Genomic DNA, 22,815 nt, shown 5'->3' with positions numbered 1-22,815 from the left:
TGAAAGCTTCCAACCAGGGTCAGTTGCATGCCAAATTATCTCAGGACATGCTCTTGCTGTCAGCATAGGGAATAGAGAGTTTTGTTTTGTTAGACTTTTTCATCATGATTCAGGCACTAAATTTTCTCAGGAAAAAATATATAAAAAGTGTATTCACAACATAAGAGCCTCTTTCTAGCCCATTGCCACTCATTTATTTTCAAAGCTAAGATGACATACGCCATCAGCAGATCACAATAATATCTCTGCTATTAGGATATCTAAAAGGTTACATGAAGGGCAAGATCTCCAAGCTTCACCTCCTGTGTGAGCTGCCTTGTTCCTACTGTTATCCATGTACTGCTTCAGTGTTAGACTGAGTTCAGTCAGGTGAAGGATAGGCTTGCACTGCTCCTGCTTGAGAAGATTTATTTATTTCTACTGGGAATTATAGCAGCCTTAATAAGAGAACTTTAAATGCCAGCTATCTGCTTCAGTAGTAGCTCTTTGTTGCTGTTGTTGTAGGAAGCAACTGCTGCAAGTCCAAAACATTCCAAGTCACGCAGTAGGGTAGGCTGAACAGTATGGGAAATGAAAAGATACTGATCTAGCAAATGTTATGTGGTAGCAATCTATAAGTCACGGGAAGGAGGTCAATGTTACCTACTTATACATTATATATTTGCAGAGCCTGCCTTTTGCTTAATTAAGTCCATATTACTTAATTAGTATTGAGAACTGAAGGAGGAATAGATATGTATCTCCTCTGAGATCCAATTTTGCTAAAACAAAAGGAGCCAGAGGAAGCTGACAGTAATAGAAATTTATTAACAATTTTCCAGTTTGGCATCTACTAAGTAGGCAAAAAATTCTGTTCACTAGAGTAAAAGCATCAGCCAAGGGCTCAGAACATACTTCATAGTGACAGGTATTTAAAATTTGGCAAGCAAGGCAGGCTTGGAATGAGCAGAGGGACTAGAAATATAAGGAGAAAGAGTTTCAATTTATTTACACTACATAAAAAGCTTTGATTTAGCACTTCCCTTTATAAAAAGAGTGTTAGAAGCATAAAATCATGTGTGGTCACTGTCCTCACAATATCACTCTTCACTACCAGAACCACTCAAGATGGATCTCTTATTTGTGGGAAGCAGAATTGTACTTTTCTTCCTTATTGAAAGAATCCCGTTATCTTTTTGGATAGGAAAGTTTTACCACACAGCTAGTGACCAGTAACAGAAAAGAAACACATGTCAAACCAACATTTTATTTTTCATTTATACTTTCATGAATGTAAAGAAAGAGCTGAGTCATTAGGAGCTTGAAAGACACTTTTGCTAGCTGAGGCTCAAGGTCTAGCAGACATGAAAAAAATCTTTCAAAAGAGAAACAAACTATTTTGATGTTGCAAGAAATTGAAGGGGTTTTAAAATAGAAAATGCAGTTATCAGAATAGCTGCATCTCTTCAGACATTTCTTCTGGCCTTGCTGCTGAGTCTACATACACTGATCAGTGTTTCCATCCCTCTGATTTGCTGTAGGCAAGCAGAAATTAATGTGGTCCTTAGATTATTTCAAATTAGTTTTGTAGTTTCACTTTCCTCAATATTAGAGCATTGTTACTGATGCCTCCTGTACTGGCTGTTTCCTGAGCATCTTTACTGGTGTATAGGGAAATGAGACGATGTTGTAATTCCCCTATTTTTGCTCACATAGCAGGCACTCGTACAGACACCCACACATTTACACCAAGCTAAATTTCTTAGTTTTGTAGTCAAATCCATTTAAACTGTTCCCAACATGCAAAAAGAACTTCATCGGGGGGGAAAAAAATCATAAACTGAATATGCACTTAATTAAATTTAGAGTAGCAGATTGGAGCTCTTCTTTGGACAACTATTTCTAGCTAAATTTCAAGTAATTTTTACACTGATTATTTCTGGAGGTAGACAGCAGAGCCAGCATAATGACACCCTCATGATTAGCAAGTGAAGAGGCTGCAAACTATATTTTACTGTTATAGGGTAAATGATTAGAAATTAACCAACATGCTGATGTGGGTTTCATTTCAGTAAGTAGTATTTCATCAAGCCACGGTAAGATTTTAATTAGAACTCATTGAGGGTACTGTTGCATTTGGAATACAAAAATGAAAATGTTAAACCATTCATCAAATAGTTTAGTTCAGCCTTCTATCTCACAAATAATTTTTTTGTATTAGGGAAAGCTGTTTGGTTATTATCTGATTGTGAAATTTAGGTGGTGATTTATTTTGGATTAAAAAAACCCACCACAAACCCAAACTCTTAACCAAAATTAATGTCCCCCACAGATAAGCTACTCTGATTGCATTTTTTTCTTATTTAAAACTATAATGACCCAATGAAGCCATTAAGTCTATTAAAATTTATCCAAATACAGACAAAGTAATTTCTCAGCATTTCTCATGCTTTCATATCATAACAATTAGTTTGTGACAGGGAAATACATGGTACCATTACAAAAGAAATCAGTGATTTTCAAAAAATTCTAGTATCAGAATTTCTTCTACTAGTACTGGAGGCAAAATAATGTGACTCAGATAAACATGGCTGTTGGCCATTTTAGCAAAAAATACCTACATCGATAATTCCCTCTTAAAGGAGTAACTTTTAAAACTCAAAAGTTAACCCATTTTTCTAGCAATAATTGTTGCTATCAGATATAAAACCTATAAGCAACCCCTAATCTGTAGAAATGTCTGCTCAAGGTGCTGTGTAAATCTGCATGGTGAACTCAACTGCATCCTGCAGCCATCATTCCAAATACAAATAAAGGGTCTCTGAGCTGGGAAACTGTGGGGTTTGAGCTGTGAAACATCACACACCTTCCCCTCTGAATGACATCTGTTCCACCCTCCATCCCTTCCTAGGGCAGGGACATAAGATGCTGGGTCACTTTTTTACCTAATAACACTTTTCTAAAATCCTGAATGAAATTACGAAATGAGGGAATGAGTGACTGAGTGAAATGTTTCTGAGTAAAATAATACTTTACTTAGGAAATAGTGGTTTAGGGTCAGAGGCAAGTCAAGGTTGTAGTATTAATACCTATTAGGCATCTGAAAACCAGACAAAACTTTCTGTTTGCTCTAGTCCTTCTTGAAATTTAAAATGGTTGTTGACTTTACAGCTGAATAAGAACTGAGGATCTACAGATCAATTTAACCTGGCAATTTTTCCATAAATTATATAAAAGTCAGAAAAATACCTCATCTCCTTCCCTCAATTGATTTAATTATTCAGCTCTGACTATAACAGAAGGTGTTAGCTGTGTCTTAGTTTAAAATAACTGTATGGGAATAAGTCTATAAATATGTAATCATATTCTGTGCAAGGACATCCAATTTTTAAGCAGCCACAGTTCAAAGTACTTCAAGAGCCTTTGCTTTGTTAAGGAAACATCTCAGAAGTTGATCATGAGGCCAAGAAAATAATGAAGGGAAGCTGGAGTAAAATTATGCATAATAGACACTTAATTCATTTCACAACACACAAATGTAATTGTTAGCACATGATATTCCTCCAATTGTTGCTACAGAGAATCTCTCTTGTTCCACGGGTAGGTTTTCAAGAGTACTTTGATTCTCATTCACCCTCTTCAAGAGAAAACTAGGATTAGCTCCACCATGCCCTGTAGTGCCTCCACATGGAATTGAGGGCAGCGTGGAGTTCTGGTAGCCCTGGCCCAGCAGCCCTGGGGACCCTCTCCACGTGCAAGGCTTCAGACCTGGTTTGATGCCTGGCAGGACCTTTCAGGTGCCACCCACCCACTCCAGAGGATTCATCAGTTGCCTCAGCTGAGCATGCACTTTCTACAACTTTTTGTTGTCATTTTTCTTTTTTTCCAACTTCTGTTCACAATAATATATTTTGTCTCAAGTTCAGTTCTTGTTTTCCTCTTCTGACTTGGTCAGGTGCAAATCCTAGTGCTATTCCCCTGCTTCTGTGTTATGATGTACCTTATGATGTCCTCACTTAGTCTTTTTTGGGTGACCTCTGGATCTTGTCATCTGAGAGTTTATAGTTTACCAGGTCCTTTGGGGTGTATGCTCTTTCCTGTTAGTTTTGGGGTTTTTTTCTACAACAAAACTTGGCATTTCTTTAGCATGTGCTTTTAACATACAACTCTGGTGAGAAAGAATGACAATAACCTCTCCAGTTCATATCTTAAGCAATTTTGTGTTTTAACAAAATTTTGTGGGAGATGTAGATTGGTTGATTGGAGTATTTCACTCAGAGGTCACAGGCCACATTTTGAAGAGAGTAGAATGAAATGGGTGTCAAGCAAAACTTATCAAGGACAAGTCTTGAAGGACAAGTCTTTCCTTAGATTCGAGTAGGTAGATAACTGATAAATAGTACCTTGGAAGATATGGCTAGTACAGAAACATTTTTCATGCTTGCTTCACCTGCTCTGAAAAAAGAAGAGTCAATATCTTGTTTGTATTATTTATTTCTTATAAACTATATATGTCTACCAATTTCTGCTTAGAAAGGGAATGCTGACACTGATGTCGTCATTCAAGATCTGCATCCTGGAGAGCTGCATGCTGTGTTGTCAGCTGCTCTGAATTTATTATTAATGTGCAAGATTATTTTCTGTTATGCAGTGTCAGTTTGAAAAAAAGGCAGATCGCTGGGTTGGAAAAAATTGGTCCTTGATTTGTTAATTAATTACTGTTTAATAGTTTTTTGTAGTGACTAGTGCTAGGTTTTCTTTCTGGTTTGAGGGTACATGTGCTTTCATATAGTCCAACACAAAGTAAGGAAGCTAAAGGAATAATGCTGACTGGCAATTGCATGTGCAGGTTGATTTAAGAGCAAAGGAGTTGGATCATACATTAGCATATGATCCTATCAAATCATAAGTAATGGGGCCTGAGCTGAAGTCAGTGCAATTAGCTGAAAAAAAAATAAACTTTAATGACCTACAGATCAAACACAGTAAATTAAATGTTCTATGCTGAATAAAGCATACAGCTTCCCCTAAATCCCTCTTCGTGTCAGCACTGAAAACCTCTCTCCTTAAGGAAGCAAATATGAGCACACTATATTTCAAAATAGTTGAGATTAAGATATAAATTTTGAAGGACCTTGTGTGGAGCAGATCTGAAGCCATTTGCTAGTAAGGGTTGGCATTTGGATATGTGAACTCCCTCTAAAGCAAGGCACATGATATCAAAGCTTTTCAATAACAAAAGTAACTAAGTATTATTGGAACCAATCCATGTTTACCTAGTATTTCCCTTTCTTTAGAACTTGGGAAAACATGCCCTTTTAAACTGTAGATTTTATTTAGCTTTTCTAACTTTTGGAATACCCAGTAATTTAAAGTTAATGTACACTTAGGGATTAGAAAATAAGTGATTACAGTCAAAAAAGCATGGCAGAGAAGCTCAGTTATTCCAGGAGACACAGAATAGTAGATCAATCCAACACTAACTTGTATTTCTGTTTCCAATTTTCTTGTCAGTGACTTACCACCTTATGCTGCAATTTTACACTTTTTCTCCTGTCAATCACATTCACTGGTATGAATCCAAACTAAGTCTATAGGCTTCAATGGCATCACTCTCTATTTACCAGAGTACATCTGAGATCAAAATCCTGCACTATTTTAACATGCCTTCCTCCCAGTGAAGCCTTTCTTCTCTACCAATGAAGTTCCCAGAGTGTGCTTTCTCCAGACTGATGCTTATGGTGTATAAATAATTTGGCAGGTGCATTGTATTAATATAAATGATCTGTCACAGTACTGATTTCCTTGCAGCCCAAGTGAAGTGTGCAGGAACAGGCAAAATGGGAAGTGTGCCTGTTTTAACTCTTCCTGCTGGTGCTGTTTTAAGTGGGACTAAACTTATTTGCAGCCTGTGGGTATTCTGATACTTTCCTCATGATATTTGGATGCATTTTGTCTCTTTTATAAACCAAGTGACCCTTTTCAGATATGGAGGCCTCAAGGATTTCAGTCTTGTTTCTCTTTTCTTGGAGAAACTCCATAGCTACAGCAGGTTAAAATAAAGGTTGAAATGAAAGAGAAAACACAAGCTTGCAACGCTGATCATGGCCATTGGAGCATGGTTCAGCACTATCCTGCTTATCTAGACCTAAACAGCAGCTCTGTGGTGCAAGTTCCTGTACTGCCAGCTCTCTCCCCAAAGGGCTCTGTGCTGGTGTCTTAGGTGCCCCTGTTGCTAGAATATTACGTGTATGCATCAGAAAATGTTCATCCTCACAGTTCTGTCAGTTCACAGCTGATTTTAGAAGGCAGGACAGACATGCAAAAAAATCTGTACAGCTTGCTCAAGGTCATAGAGAAACCTGTGGCAGAAAATAGAATTTAAATACTCTTCCAATTATGATTGCTTAGAAATAAGTAATTCAATTCTAGAGTATGTATGAGCAAATATTGGAACTGGATAAATTATTCAGAGCAAGTGTGTTATTCTGAAAGCTTAGTTCCTATGCCAGTGATTTTCATGTTGTTATAAATATGTTTATTTTTCCAAAATCCTCAAGCAACAGTCTCATACATAATATTTACTGAGATTATTTTCTGTATTCACCATTCAGCAGTTATCTGCAACCTGAATTTTCCTGATGGAATCACTGATTTGATGTTTTTGAGTCCTCTCAGTATTTCCAAGACTACTGTGGTATCTTTTTTATTTAAGCACAAGCATGACCACACGTAGTTATGAGAACTGAGAACTTTTTATCATTCCTGAGACATTATTGAAAAAGGACACTTGAATACACTATTATGAAAAAGGAAGATACTCAATGGCATCATAGCCAAATCATGAATTTTACTCAGTCACAACTGTTAAAATTTTCTGTCTGATATCCAGAATGCATTTATATTCTAATATTTTGCAACTCCCTGTGACAGAAATACAGTTAATTAGGCATGCTGAAAGGAGAACTTTAGCTACTTCAATATGCATTGCTTCTGTCACAGAATGTTCAAACAGTGGTGGTGAATCAATTTGAAAACTCCAAGTAAGCTGGTTGATATAAATTAAATTAAAAGCTCAAGGCTGCTTGATATGCACTTTTTCAGACATTGGCTGAAATCCTGCTTAAAACTACTCTGTCAGAGTCAGCCACAATTTAAAAAATTATCATATTTCAACTCCCATTTAACTGTCCTGAACATTTCTGTATTTGCTTTCCCATCGCTGCTGATTACTGAAATATCTGTGTACAAACAGAAGCTCCCCGTTCCATCAGCATGCCCCTGATTCATTCACTGACAAAACATTCTTGTGATATAAGATCATATTAATTTTTGCAAGAATCATAGAAACATAGTGAAATAAAGTTCTCCGCTGTTGCTTCTGTTGGCTGAATCCATCCCATCATCCTGCTCTACAGGTAGCAGGAACTTTGGCCCCAGGCTTTGGCTTCCTGGTGAGGGGGAAGTACGATGACAAGTTCTCTGTTACCTTTGAATCCTGCTTCTGTAGGATCCCCTGAACAGAGGACAGAGTTTCAAAACAGAGGAGAGCATGATCATGCATTTAAACTTCTCTGTAGAACAGAGATATTTGAAATTTTTGTACATTTTTTAATGCTTTTTAAAAATATCCATATTTTGCCTGATTCTGGTGTATTTTCACATGTAGGTTTAAACCCACTTCTGAAAGTCGTCATTCACCTGCACCTCATTTTGTGTGTCATCTCAACATGTGTATAATTTTCAGATTACTAAGCCTATTGTGAAAAAGAAGACTGAGAGTTCCTCAAGAGGTCCCTTTTACTCAGATTGGGATTAGAAGAACCTGTGGCAACCTTGACAGGAATGCATTACATCTTTTTGTGTGTGTGGAGACCACAAACTTTACAAGAGGCAGAATCAGGTCTCTGTTCTTTCTAAGAGTGATTTTGGTTGTCTCACCTGAACTTTTCCTTTTGCATTTGTCCCATCCACATGGATAGAGTAGATCTTGTATTCCCTTTCAAACAGCCTCTCACACACTTTGTACATCCCACTGCTATAATCTAGTCCAATTTTACCCATCTCTTTTGTGAGAACAACCTCTGGGACACACCAGATAAAAGTCACGAGGTCTGAGTCTTCTACTTCTTCCCCATTCACAAAGTCTCTAGGCCAGTAAGGAGAACTAAAGGAAACTAGGCTGGTCTGACACAACTTATTCCTGACTGCTCCATTTTTGCTACTACTACTCACCACCCTGGTATCCCCAGATGTGAAAGCATCTGAGTGATAAATAATGCAGTGTTCTCTGTTGCTTGACATGTTTGTTGTGCACCATTATTTAAGAAAACCAGTTATAACTTGAACTGGTCAAGCTTTTTTATGTTTTTCAGATCTTAAATATTTATGGATTTTTTTAAATTGTAAAAATGTTCTGCTTTATTTTGAAAACTTGTAGCAAAACACAATTTTTCCTTAAATTATTTACATTTCTTGGCTCATTCTCCATTTCTCCACTTCCTTCTCTATCAGATAAAAATGTAAGGAAAAAGAGAAGCAAAACTATAAATATTATAAAAAAATGAAAATTAATCAAGTTTGTTATGTAATTTCGGGGAACTGTGAGGATATTGGGAGGAGGTAGGGTTGCTTTTTGTAGTATATAATACTGGAATGAACAATCCTCTGCCTAGCCCCAGCTCATGCTCTAACTTCTTTGACTCATTAATAATTAGAACATCTGCTAAAGTTCTCTCTCACCTATATATTTAAGAAAACCAATATAAAAATAGTCCTCCCTTGGAATGGTAAACCATGCATAACATTTCACAGTGATATGTGCACATCACAAAAAAAAAGTGTGACAATTCCTCTCTACAATCCTCTTTGTCTCCCTTTTCCATTATAAAAATGGTATGATGTTTTTGAGTAAACACTGAAACATTAGGCTGTATCAGTGCAATCTTAATTTGACCCTTGTGAATATGTTTTTCATACTGTCCTAATCATGCTTGCATTTTTTTCTCTCATGAAAATCCTGTCTCATTCTATACAGAATAAAGTGTTCTCACATTTTCACAACCTGCTATTACTTGGATTGTTACCCATCCAGTTCTTGAGTTATCTTAATCCTCTCTTTAAAAACTCATCCTTGATCAAATGCCTTCCTGTGAACACTTGTTTTATCCATAAACCAAAGCACTTTTATGTCTCTTGCCCTTCTCCATCTGTTTGCCAGGTACTGCAGTTTAAAATTACTAGTAATGTGGCTGAATGCATATAAGAATTATCCCTAAGTCTTAGGATAGCCTAAGTGTGTCTTACTACAATACAAATGCTAGGAAAAACATGTTTTTCTGCTTTTTATTCCCCCGGTCCCCCTACAGAAAATGATAACTTAGCAAGGGCAGCAGTGTGTGATCTCTGCTCAGCACAATGTAATCACCTGCAATTCCTGCACTGGCTTCCAGTCTGACTCCCATTTCCTACCAGGGCACAGCAGTAACCCACTGCACAGCCAGGCTCACCCAGCAGCTGCAGACAGACTACAGTATTTGCAGGAAGGGCCTATTACCTAGGACTTCAGTCAATTAGACAACTCTAAAATAGAACTGAAGTCCAAAACTCACTTTCCCAACAAAGGCTTAATGTTAAAGCAGAGGACATTAAATGCACGGGACACAAATACACCTGTGCCTCGTTACCAGGAGCAGCTGTGTCTCATAACAGAGACAATAAAAGGTGCCAGGTTAACAAGGGAGATTTAGTCCAGGCTGACTTGGGTTTGAGGTAAGAGAGCTTAATTTTGAATGTGTTCAGTTTCTGAACTGAGTGTATTTGTTTTCCCGAAAAGGAAGCCTTTGGGAGGGTGTTGTTGAAGTGTAGGGAGGAAGTTTGGTGTCCTCTTTTGCTTTGGGTGGGTAGCTTGAATACAATTAAATAGTTACAGTTGTGAGCTGTAAGTAGAAAGGCTTCTTAAAATAGCTGTTTACTCTTTTGTACTTATTAATGTCAGGCAAACCAAGACATTATTAATAAAGTAGGACACTAAGGTATCTTGTGTTATCTTCGAGGTAGGTTCAGGTTGTGTTTTTGCTTCTTAGTCTGTAGTGAAATTTCTAGCGGTGAGGAAAAAGCCCTCATTCCTGCACTCTGTTTGGTGGTATTACCTTCCAAATTTTGTGCTGCTTTATCAATTTCTTCTACATTGTTGTTTGCTTCTTGAACAAAGGAGGAGCTTCCATGAGGCATTCTTGTACTCTTAGTGCACAGTAACTTGAATTAAGCCAGCATAGACACTAAGCATACAGAGCACAGTGTCCCTGTGGTTGTGCTCATGTTGCACAAGCCACCAAACCCTTGATGTAGTAATTAGATAAGACAGGAGGGAAAGTGTGTGCTCCTCTTTGTTGGGGTGGAAGATAGGACTGAAAACTACACAAGGTCAAGTTTTCATGTTAAACAGGCTGAGGTTTCAGGGAGGCCTGAGCACCTGTGACTGTGCTGCACCTGGCTGGGGCTGCAGGAACTTGGCATGGGGCTGGGAGCAGGGCTGGTACAGGTGATGTCGAACAGAGTGCCCAGATGAGCTGGTTTCACCTTCTGTTTGTTGTCATATTGTCTGAGGAATCAAAGTCTCGCCATCCTGTTGGGGCTTTCAAAATTTCAAATGTGTGTGTATATTCCAGCCTTGGTTCTGAAATAACTGTATGACTTTAAGAATGAGATAGATCTGGATAAAGGCAAACTTATACTTGACTATCTGTGCATGTCTAAACAATATTATCATCATGTATTGCTGCAGTGCATGCAACCTCCCTCTCTATAGGATTGAAAATGCTTTGTTTTCCAATGTTATGTTGATGCATATGAACTAACATATTTTCCATTGGCAACTGGAAACTTTTGGAAATACGTGTCTATAAAGTACTTGCAGACGGACTAAAGAAATGTTTTTCAGAAGTTATTTGACTTCTTTGTATATTAGCTGCCCTCTTAATTGTTGAATGAAATTCTCCTTCATATAGTCTCAAAGCACTGCCTTTTTTGTGTGTGAAGTTGGCTGTAAATGCTTATTTGCTTTGCATTCCTCTTCATTATGGTGGTCTTTGTTATATTGAACTGGTGTTTGTGAGACCTAACTATGGGGTTTTTGAGTCACTCTTGCCATTTGCAAATTATTTGTGAAGCCTTTTTAAAAAAGCTCGTTTCCCAGTGTTTTAGTTAATAAATAGTTTTGCTGAGATTTGTTTAGTGGTTTTCTTCAGAAAAGTCGATAAACCTTGCCTTTTGTCACAAGGTATAAAAAGATTTTTTTTATCAACTCAGATTCCAGAGTGAATTTTCATTTCCCCAGAGAGAGCAAAGATGTTGGTTAGATGGAAAATTTTGCAAAAAGGTGATAAATCTGTGGTATCTGCTGAAATAGTTCAGAACATTTCAGACATTCCTTGTGAAACCTGGTACACCATCTTTTCTGTGGAGTTGCAACAACTTCTCTTTGGTCTCAAAAGTGCCTAAGACTGGTTTTCCATGAAAATCCTGAACAGGAGACCTCATTATCTCTGCCAAGGAGCTTGGCTTGCTGAGGATAAATTGGCTGCATTCGTTTTTACAATACTGAACTCAGCCAGGGTGAAGATCTCAAATGAGCACAAGGACAAGGAATCTGTGCTTTAGCTGTCCCACCCCTCACTCCTCCTTTGCAAAGTGAGAATAGTACTTTCCTACCTCCTAGGGCTCTGAGGGAAGCCTACACACACATTTATGGCCCCACCTGCACGTGTTCCTGGCTGCAGGTGCCTATATATGCACTGTTCTCTGGAGCTTGTCCCCATGAGGCAGCTACAGCTGAACTTCAGGAAGTCCCTAACCAAGATGAGCCTTTCTGCACATTTAAACGTTTAAGGCTTTCTGGGTTTTTCTTCCAGAGCTACGCCTTCAGCAATCCAGATAAAGCTAAATAAGGTGCAGCCATTTAGGAAACCTCCACAGCAAAGAGGAGGTGGCTCTTGTACCAGTCTCTTGGCACTGGGGACCTGGTTTGCACCAACTGACAAAAGAGTAATGTCAGCTTAGTGCAAAACCAGCAACCAGCCGAGCCTGTGGTTACTATAGAGATGTTCTTTTTGTGTCAGACTGGATCTTATGCAAACCTAATTAGTTCTCAGTATGGAGTGGGTATCTGTTCTGTGAAGTTTATTGTCATTTTATTGTGAAGGCCTGATAATGGCTTGGTTTAACTGTGTATGGATGGCATTCATTTAATGGAGTGTAACTTGACTGGAATCTTGCCTTATTAGGGTGGCAGAAATAGCTGTAAGATTTCATTGACCAGTGAAGCAATGGGCCAGAAGCTCAGTGTGTACAAATCACCACAGCTGGCTTGGGAGTCAGCAAAGCACCTTCAGTTTATGTCAGCTATCTTGTTTCAGTTGTCTGAGAACTCTTTAAACATGATGGCTAGAAACCTGGTTTTCCTAACTGTTTTTTTCACTGCCTTCCCAGTCATAGTCCTTAAATGCCTAGAGTGTTTTCTGAAACCGTGGAAGCGGAATGATTATAAAAGTTAGTGTATTAAATCTATGTAGAAATGAGCTGCACATAAATTCAGAGCTGTATTTTGCATAACAACTGGGGATGGGGAAGGAAAAGCAAAAGAAACCCTGAGTCAAACTGGAAAAGAAAAAAAAAATTATTTGCAAACACCTCAAAGTCAAATTCATCAGACAAAAGTCCTGCATTTCATCAGAACAGGGGGTTTTTTTCAAGGAAAATTTTCATTGAAATGAAAATGTTTTGTTTGTTTTATTTTCCAGAACTTTCCAGTGGAAAAATGGTAAATTCCCTTTCAGTCAATGTCATACAGAGTTGTGCTGCTAATTGCTCATGAAGGTTCTTACCCATCAACAAAGTTAAAAATATCTCCAAGTGAAATTCTTGTTTTAAAGACATTAGATCAATTTTACTCTTCTGGTTAATTCACTGATTCATTAGAAGAGCTTCTGGGTGGGACTTGCCTCACTTTACTTACAGTTTGTGGCCTGTGACAATAGTAAGGTGCTGTTACAAGCAACTGCATTAGGTAGCAGATTTATTTCTATGCATGTAAATAGAAACCAGAGGAATACAATAGCCCTGAAATGTCTTTTTCTTAATTATCAGCTACTAATCATGTTGTATATAAGAAGCTCCCCTGCAAATCCAGAGTGATGCAAAGATCTCTGAGCATTTCAAATCTTTCACTAGCCTTTAGGAGTAAGCTTTGTTCTTCTGGATGATCTAGCACTTTATACCCTTTTAAAATTCATTCAGCATGTCCATATTTTTTTCATTTAACTCTAATTGATTTCAATATAGCCATTTGAGGTCTAACCCTGGAAATGCAAATACTTTGTTATGAAAACATCTGCAGAATTATCAGTTAGGTGCTTTTCTTGGAAGTAGTTTAATGACAAATTCAAAGAGCTCTATAATTTAGAAAACACAAATATTGGCATTTTCAGAACAATACTTACCAGGTGATCCCTTTCAGTTCTTGAAAAGTGCTTTTGATGGCTGACTTAGTTTCTGTAGTGGTCTGTTAGCTCCTGCAAATGCAGCCTTTGTCAGGATGACAAAGGATTCCAAAATCATCTTTCATTTCAAAAACAGTGTTGTAGGATATGCAAACATCTTGTAATGAGCGAATGCATAAAAATTAGAGAGTAAGCCACATGCCACAGTGGGAAAGGGATAGGTCAGGATGAGGAGGAGAAGTTCAACTTGGTGTGGATGGAAGGTATTCTTTGTCCCAAATATTCCGATGCAGTCTTAAGCATATTAAAGTCAACATATACAACCTAATAATTTTTCCCCTTTCTTTGTTAAAATGGTTTTTAAAAGCAACAATGTAATTACTTAAAAACTCTTCTGCCAGAAAATATTAGCTGATTCAAATCTCCATTTAGAAGATTGAAAAAGCTCTGTACTTGCAAAAAGGTATCCAAACATGCAAATACTCACTACTCTTCTGGAGAGACGTCTTTAATTCTTTTTGTCAGTACTGACATCTACTTAATATATTTAGGCTTTACAGGAGTCTTATTTATTCTGACAAATCAAAGTGCTGCCAGGGTGCTCATCTGCCATGGAACTAATTTTTTATGTCATCTGTTGTGAGAACAGGAAATGAGTAAATCTTTTTTTAGTTATAGATCTGATTTGTGTTTGGAGAAAATGTATGGGTTGAGTTCTACAGAAGAAGCTTACTCACACAGAGGTATATCTAGAGTTGTGTGCATGCAGATGTTTGTGAGTACTGAGTTTTCCACAGCTGACATCAGAGCACTGGAGGCTGGCAACAGAGCAGTTTCTAAGCTCTTCAAAGTCGGGTTTTATTATACAGAAGTACACACACATCTTTCAGGGGGGAAAAAAAACCCCACAGATTGGTCTTTAGTTTACATAGAAAATAACATGCTTATGATCTCTTGTGCTATTGGATGCAGTGATGTGTAGAATTGTTTTTGTGCAGGCAAGGTCTGGATTGAATCTGTTATGGTCACTTTAGATATAATGAGCTCTGTACAGTTGTGTATCTGATACCCTCACAGGGCTCACTCATCTCAGAACACCAGAGGTTTCCTTTAGTTTCTCTACAGCTCCAGAATCTGGAAATTCACTCTGGTCTTTTCCCTAAACGGATGCAGAACTTTTTTAGAGTATTCAAATTTTGAATAAGCCCTTTCATGTAATGTGACTCGCTGAGGCTTCAGTTGTGCATTCGTTTGCAGGGCCCCCTGCAGTCCCCAGCAGGCAGAATGCCACATCCCTGGAAGTGGGAATGGCACACATCCCCTCACCCTCACTGTGCAGTACTGACACGCTGCAATAGAGGATACAACTGCATGAGGACTTAATTTGCATAGCAGAAAGGTGTGAAATGTAACATGATTTATTACAGTAGTGGAGGTGATCTCAGGGTGAGGTACAGTCTACTAAAAGTATTGCTCTTTGCACTTTAATACTCTGCTTTTTCTATAAAAGGATAATTTCCAGGGGAGAATGAAATATGGAAGACTGACCTCAAATTCTGAATTTCAGTCTTGCCATCACAGAAATTTGGGGAAAATCAGTATTGGCTTCAAACTGTCATTTCTTGTAGCTTGGACATATAACTGAGGGATGTTCAGCCTCATCAAGACATTTGTTCCAAAATGGAAATATTGCGCTCAGACCCTCAAGCTTGGAAAATTTTGATAGCAAACCTGAGTCAAAAGAAGGATTATGAAAATAATGTAATTACTGAAGATGCCTTCTCTGTCATATCTTATAAATTGAAGTCATTTTGTTTAGTGTACTTGAGGAACCAATCAAATTACAAAATTTGCTTTGTTTGTTTTTTTTTTTTTTTTTGGGTGGTTGGTATTTAAAGTATTATTTAATTTATGGAACGTAGTATTGCAAATCTTTATTTGCCCCATGGAATTCTAGCTTCTATACAAGATAAATTATTGTCTTGGCATGTTCATGTTTGATTCCTTCCTTTTTCTTTAGGTGGGAACTGTTACAGGATAAAAGACACTTTGTTTCTATTGTTATTTTTTTGGGTTTGTTTGTTTTTTTCGAGGAGCAGACCTAAGTGAATGTGAGGGGCCATACCTCGGTTCCTCAGTGAAAGGAGACAATATTTGCTATTAAACTTGAGCACATATTGGCCAACCATTATGGTGCCTTAGGGAGGAATTTCAGCACTCAGCTGAAACTTCAGCTGGTTTGTAAATCTAGTAAAGTCACAGAGGAGTCAGAAATGCATAAAGGTTAAGACTTCCCTGGGTGGTTCCCTTCTCTTTTTCCCCTCCTGTCTCAGTGCCTCTTGTGATTACAAGTGCAGTTACCCTAAAGGTACCTAAAGGTGATGCATTGTTTTGGACATTTTAAGAATTGCTTTGTCTAAGCAAAGTGCTTACCTATATAAAGATCCCCCAATAGTTAATGATGATGATCCCCTATGTCCACTCCTAAAGGGAAATTTGAATACTGAGAGTCCTCTCCAAGAAAAAAAATATAGTGAATCTGTTGATACAGTCACAAGACATTTAAGTCAGCTAAAAGACACGTAATAAAGGACAACATTAATAATATAATCTTAAGAAACTCTCAAATAACAAAAAAAATTGAGAAATACAGTATTTCCCCATGAGAAACTGTTCTCTTGTGTAAGTGCAAGAAACATGAGACGAATCTGGATACATATCTTTCAGCTTATACTTTATGGTAATGCAAAGAAGTCAGTTTCCAAATCTAAAACACTATTATATCCATCAAACAAAATCTATCCTCTGTTAATCTTCACATTATGTATTAATGTCTATCAACTTTTCCTACGTTTTTTTCTTCTCTTTGCAATCACATTTTGTGGCAGGTATATAAATACTTTGATATCTGTGACTGAAAATTTAAGTGCTGTATAAGCACCATCCTCATTTTACAGCCTGTCAAAGGCTGCAATGGAGAAAATTTACTGTCATCCAATGTGGGGAAGTGACAGCACCTTGCAGTGCTCTGCGGGACCCATTGTTCTCAAATTGTTGGGGTTAAGGTCAGAATTAGAACCTAGGATTACATGTTGTCTCAAAGATGCTAAAACTGTGCACTCTAAACTAATATAATATTAAACCTTTGCTCATATGATTTTTTTAAGTTTGAAGTGAGTGATGCCACCACACTGACAGGCGTTGCAGGATTGAAGCCATGTGTATTGTGTATCAAAGCATCACTTGCAGTCACTGCTGGATTGCATTCAAGCAAGCTTGCTGTCTTTTTACAAAAGTGAGACAGGAACTATTAATCAATATAACTTCTTGAATTAGACAATTGGAACATTAACAGGTACTCTTGGGGAGAGAAATGCCAAAATTATAAAAGTACTGAAAAAACCCTATTATATTCCTTAACAGTACAAATAAGTGCATTTTTTATGATGAATATAATAAGCTTCTCACTGTTTCTGTAGCTTAATTTATAAATTGGCCTATAAGGGCTTTAAAACATTAATTTTTGTAGAACTTGGGACTATTATTCCTTCACAGGGGAAGTCTTCCATATGCATAATCAGTAAACTGTCCACAGTGTTTTCTGGAGTGCTAGCAGCACATCTTTCCCTATAGTGGACCATATTTTCCCTATATTCAACCTTTGTGTGGCTATTGGCTGCATTAAGCTGTTGATCTCAAGCTTTGTCATGAGACTGTCCCTGCTTTTTCAAGATGAAATTAGTCTAAAAGGGTCACCTTCAAACTATAAGTACACAGAGACAGTTTAGATCTGCTGCAATATCAGATTATTGTTATTTAAACATTGTGTCAGAAAAAGCTTCTTATCATACTGGATATCTCAACCAAACTAACAATCTTATGTTTGGAAGAAATGCTTACTATGGGGATAATAAGGAGGATCTGAAGGTAAGGAAAAAAATCAAATAGAAGTAATTTAATTTCAGTTTTGACTCAACTATATATTTCCTTTCCCCAGAGTTATAGAATCTGTAATACTAGTGTTAAAAAGTATATGATATCAAAAGAGTGAGATGATACTTCTAATATAAGAAGATTTTTAAAAATTGCACTGAGTAACTTTCTTTGGTCTTTGACCTGTATTTTTATCTTGTATTTTTCAGTCTTTTTTTTTTTTCCTCCTTTATTACATCAGTTCATAGATACTCACAAGCTGCATGGATAGCAGACTCCTGAAGCAATGCACTTGACAGAACCTGGGTTCAAATAGACACAATCTCTTTAAATATTAATTAAAGCTAATGAATAACTGTGTCTGCCAATGTTGATAAGGCATTCTGTTCCCAAAACTTGTGCAGAAGTTGCTGTCCTCACACACTCCAAAATAAAATAGTCTGCTTGTGGTTTTTTGTGCTCCTGAGTACAAGAAATCCCCCTTGCTAGCCAGGCCTGCTCTGGGCCTGGTGTTGCTCTGACCTTTACAGATATATTAATGTGTCAGACCCAAGCAATTCAAGCACTGCTGATGGAAATAATATCTTAATAGTGCTTGACAAGTATTAAGGAAAGAAAAATATTTCCTTCAGTAGTGAAAGATCATTTGAGTTGATCTCACACGAGAGAGGCATTGTTTGTCCAGAATCATGTCTGCTTTTTTCCATCCTGCCAGTTCCTGTAATAAATGCTATCTGTAAATTTATCCTGGTGTGTTCTCTGATCACCAGTGCCTCCAGTCTCACAACTGTGCAATGCACCAGTGCAACAGTGTATTGTACAGTAGACATGTCTATTTTTGAATTAGACTCAAGGTCTGGGTTACTTTGATTGTTTTAATTAGCCCATGATAAATTTCAAACCTCAGTGAAACAGGTAGGAGTCAAAATTTGAGCTCTATGGGTCTTTCTCACTTCTGAGTGCAATTTGCAACAGAATACTGGAAATTTTGTTTGTGTTAACTGATTTTTGTTTTTTTGTTTTTGCTTGAAGGCAGTGGTGATTTGTTATTGTTTAGTGTTCTGAAATGCTTTCCGTATTCTAAGTGTGGCATGCTGATGTTTTAAGTGTTAAACAAGTAAATATTATGGCTGTAGGTTGTTGAATGATTGTTTATTTTTGGGAATACTACAAGCTCCACTCTCTTTAAGGAAAGAAAGGGACAAACAACATAATGTTGGTGACAATCATGTTTACTGCTGTAGCCTGGTTGAGGGAATAGTGTAAATATTTTCTTTGGCGCATTAATTTCAGTGTGTACTTGGATATTATTTGCACGACACGTCAAACTAAATCAAATCTGTTTGAAGAGATGAGTGGAGAACCCTGCATTTAGTGATTTGGGTACCCTTTTGTGGATAACTGCCTGACATTTGAAGGTTGGATTTCATGTTTAGAGATGGTGCTACAAATAATGATGAAAAGAGCAGTGTGGGTGAAATGTAGATGCATAACAACCCTAGAAATGTATCTTGGCAGCAAGCAGGTAGAAAATAAACATTGATGCTGACAGCTGGAGGACAGTAAATACCAGTAAAGGAAATGAGGTGGCACATAACAAATCTGGCATCATACTGCAGATAATTGAAAGAAATTGGACACTCCTGTGAAACTTTGCTTCAGCCCAATATAGAGGTGCATTAAAAAGAACTAGAACAAAAACACTGGGTAGAATGTGGTGCAAAAGGAAACTTAATGATGATGGACTAGGAAATTCCACATTGTAATTCACTCAACAATTTAAAAAAATAAAGAGGGCAACATGGATATTTTCAGCTGTCGTGCCACTGCTGAAAATAGTGCATTTTCCACCACCATTCCTATTCCTCAGTTAAAACTTACCTGTCAACATTTGACCTTGGATGCTTCATGTTTCAGCAGCTCTGAAGAGTGTGCCCATCCTATCCCTCACATTCAGTAGTACTTTAAATACACCAAGTTTGATTGTGGGCAACCAATCTTCTGGAAGATACTGCAGCATGAGAAGTTAATATTGCAAAATCATGAAGGGTTGTTGGAAAAGGTGAATTTTGAACTATTTTTAAAAAGACAGTTTAACTGACTTTATGTAAATAGTTTGACAAATTCCTTCAAAACAGTCCTTTGTACACACAGCTAGATAAAATCTATGGTTATTGGAGGTGGTGGGTTTCCTGTAATCTCTGTGCAGGAGCATAGCAGTTTGTCTGAGTTTGGGGTTCTTCAGTCAAGTCATTTTCTGCCATTTCTGTGGAGCAGTGGAGAACAGCAGCTCTCCTGCATGTGACAACTGTGCCTTCACATGTCAGGGTCAGGCAGGAGAGGGTCAGCCTTGCCTGGAGCCACTTTCTCTTCTCTTTTTCACACAGCCTGTTACTCACACACAGAGAGGTGGGAGAAGAAAGTATATACTTACTGTTCTTATTCTTCTGTCAAATCTGGTGTCAGCACATAGTGAATAGGCTCTCCAGGCTCTTCATGAGCCTCTTCATTCTCAGCTGAATTGTCTGAGTTTAAAGTAAACACTTATGAAAGTGTAGTCCTTTTGCAGGAAGGGAATAATGGATTGCAAGGTGAATAGTGAACTGCACAAGATCTGCTGAGCTGGACATACACCATCCAGTGAGGCAGCAGAAGCAAATGTAATGTTTTCCTACTTAACTGTAGTTGTGAAATTGTAATAGACAATCATGTCATTTCAATCAGTCACGTGAGTTGTTCAGCGTGTTATAGTGGGTGTATGGAGTAGGACATGTGTGTGTGTCAGCTCCCAGCAGGGTGCCTGAGCAGCTTTCAGAGTATGTTGTGTTATTTTATGGTTGTCATAACACTTCGATCCTTTCCTCTAAGAGGAAGCAGCAAATCAAGTGGAGTATCTTTGTTTTGAATTTATGTCTTTTAGTGATTGATTTTTGTTCATAAGACCTTTACTTTGATATATGTGGTAAGGAACTTGTGACCAGTGAATTTGCATTGCACCCAATGAATCTTAATTTCCCATACTTAGACTGGCCTCATGAGAAACTTTGTCCTTCCTTACAAAATATTTAATTTTTGGAGGGTAAGGGACAACTTCTTCTGGGCATTACGGTAGAACTCTCTTATATTTAAGAGCTCATAAAATTTCAAATACTTCCTTAGCTGAGCACACATTGTAACAGCATTTGAATTAATTAAATTTCTTTTATTTGTCCATTAAGACTTCATCATTCTCCCATGTCAGTTTCATGTAAAATCCATTATTTTTCTGGCTTGATTTTTGGATCTATAAATCTGTGAAAGCTCTGATTTTTTTTTTTTGGTGTGACATTGAAATTTGGAATTACCAATACTGCATATGTCTGAGGTGATTTGGCACAGCCCACTCCCATGAAAATCCTGGGCTCGCAGACTGATTGAATTTCCCAGAAATTTTTTATCCCTGGTACCAAATGTGTGCTCCATTCTTGAGATATTAGTTGTATAGTTAGTCCATCCGAGTAGATAAAGGGCTGTGGATTTTATTCCTTCATGTTGGTTTGTCATCCAAATTAGGATGATTCTTTTTGTACATTTTATCACATTTATGGATGCCAAATGAGGTAGGTGGTGCTGTACCAGGAATGATGTCAAACATGTGAAATACTCAAAATATCAGGGGACAGTTGGTTTTTCCGGATTTAGTTTTTTCCTGATAAGCCTGTAAACAAATGGCATCCTTATTCAACAGATCTTTCCTTCAGGGAATTTTATCTCTTACAGAAGTAAAGTCATACAGTGTTTAGGGTCTACACGGATCTCATTCAGGGTGGAAGATGAAAAGTGTCCTCCATATATCTTTTGAGGAAAGGTGAAATCCACATTTTGTCTGCGCATGTTGAAATCAATGTTAAATTTCCAACAATTTCAGCCTCCCAGATGGGCTTAAAATTCTGATCACCAGTAAGATGTGAGTACGTTTTATGTCAGGAGTAATACAGAAGGAAGAGACCAGAACAGAAGATCCACCTTAAATAAAATATGACATGACCTTTGCCAAACAAATAGGAATTTTTATTCTTTTTCCAGCAGGCTATGTTAGTTATAAATTACCATTCATTTTTAAGATAAAATATTGTTTTTCTATTTTAAGTCTGTGCAAATGACATGGCATTTAAACAAACTGGACCTTTTTACACTTCTTACTAAGTGTTTCTTTGTTCAAAAGTGTGAATTAATTCTCTGTGTATAGACTTGGAAAAGAAGGAATTTTTTAGAGAAGGTGAGAACCCAGTACTGGTCCTGTTCAAAATATTTCAAAGGAAATCCGTAATTGAAAAACTGTAAGATCTCTCAACTTTGCTGTAGCACTTGAGCACACTTAAAACTGTGGCATGACTTGAAAATAGAGATGTAAACCAGGATTTTCTTTTTTTTATAAGTTTTGGTGGAAAAAGTATAGCAGAAGCGTTACCAATGGTGAAAGCTGGTTTCTGGAACAAAACCATTGCTGGGGTATTTAACTTATTTCGCTATTGTTCAGTGAGGTGTTGCTCGCCTTCCCACTGTGAGCACGTCGTGTTCAATCCACAATGCAAATAGATTCAGTTCCAATTTGTTTCATCTCTGTGTTTTACTTGTTTGTATCCCACAGAGCCATTCTTTTGAAGCCAGGTATCTGCTCATTCTTTCTTCTTGTTTTGTTTATTCTTTGTGCTGCTGTAGAACCTAGCAACACATTTTATCTGACAATAGGGTGCAAGTGAATACATGGCTGTTTCTCTAGAATAACAATGGTCAGCTGCTATTAAAACTTGTAACATGACTGTCTGTGTCACATAATCTGCAAGATTTTATTGTAAGAAACTCATCATTTCTGAACTTTTAATATGACTTTGCAAATCAGACACTGTTAAATTTTTAAAATGCCTATTTAAAAACCCCTCCAGGTTATCTACATTTATGCTACAGATGGGTGCATGGCATATATATCTTCCACTGTTTGTTATATAAAGGAAGCTTTGTTTTTGGAATTCTTTTCAAAGCTATGCTTGTAGATGCAGACTAGGATTTCTTTTAAAATTAGCTAAAATGAGTGTCATTGTGCTGAGTTATATTTAGTATTGATGAATTCTTTCACTGGCAAACAAGTAGGACCTGTCACAAATGTCTGCAGAAATGTTCACTACTCATTTCTGAAGGCAATTGAATGTGAGAAACTCTCTAAACATTTCTCTACTCTTCTCAATAACTTTTTCTGTTCTTGGTGGAGTGCTACAGAGGAATGGTTTGTATAGTTCCTTTCTTTATGTTCTTCCAGCTACTGGCAGTACAAACCATTTGTTACTGATTGCAGATATTTATACCTTTGCAGAATATCACTAGAGCTAGAGAGCTGTAAATTCCCTTTTGCTTCAAGTTCATTCTC

The 22,815-nt window shown here is 37.4% G+C and overlaps 1 protein-coding gene across 9 annotated transcripts in view; it reads left to right on the top strand.

The window, feature by feature from the left end:
• NRG3 (neuregulin 3) overlaps positions 1–22,815 on the top strand; it is a 667,244-nt gene that overhangs the window by 121,737 nt on the left and 522,692 nt on the right. For 8 of the 9 annotated variants that reach the window (XR_011151686.1, XR_011151691.1, XR_011151687.1 and 5 more), the window contains exon 1: positions 9,669–9,750. The exons of the other annotated variant lie outside the window; for it this stretch is intronic. The gene's annotated coding sequence lies outside the window, so the exon portion shown is untranslated. Of the gene's footprint in view, positions 1–9,668; positions 9,751–22,815 lie in introns of those variants that run through there. 9 annotated transcript variants of the gene reach the window in all.

Source organism: Aphelocoma coerulescens, chromosome 6 (assembly GCF_041296385.1).
Source record: "Aphelocoma coerulescens isolate FSJ_1873_10779 chromosome 6, UR_Acoe_1.0, whole genome shotgun sequence".
Classification (NCBI taxonomy): domain Eukaryota; kingdom Metazoa; phylum Chordata; class Aves; order Passeriformes; family Corvidae; genus Aphelocoma; species Aphelocoma coerulescens.
Note: the sequence above shows the minus strand (reverse complement) of the source record. Positions and strands in the feature narration are given on the sequence as shown.